The following is a 413-nucleotide window of genomic DNA, read 5'->3' as shown; positions in this document are numbered from 1 at the left end:
TTGGGTCAGGCCCTGCTCTTGGGTCAACGATGACCCACCTTGGGTCAATGTCCGGCCTTGTCCCCATGGGGTCATCTCAAGGGACAAAGGCGACGTCCCTTGGGCCGTTGACCGTGCTTGGGTCACTGATGACCGGTCTTGGCTCAATGCCCAGTCTTGACCCAAGAATGACCCCTCTTGACCCAATGATGACCTTTCTTGGGCCAACGGTGACCGGTCTTGGGTCAGTGTCCGGTCTTGGGTCAACAATGGCTGCTCTTGACCCAACGATGACCCATCCTGGGTCAGTGTCCGGCCTTGTCCCCACGGGGTCATCTCCAACGCCAACGGCGACGTCCCTTGGGCCGTTGACCTTTCTTGGGCCAACGATGACCCCTCTTGACCCAACGCTGACCGCTCTTGACTCCGCGCCG

Source organism: Corvus brachyrhynchos, unplaced genomic scaffold (assembly GCF_000691975.1).
Source record: "Corvus brachyrhynchos isolate BGI_N302 unplaced genomic scaffold, ASM69197v1 scaffold1965, whole genome shotgun sequence".
Classification (NCBI taxonomy): Eukaryota; Metazoa; Chordata; class Aves; order Passeriformes; family Corvidae; genus Corvus; species Corvus brachyrhynchos.
The sequence above is the reverse complement of the archived record's forward strand: the minus strand, read 5'-3'. Positions refer to the sequence as shown.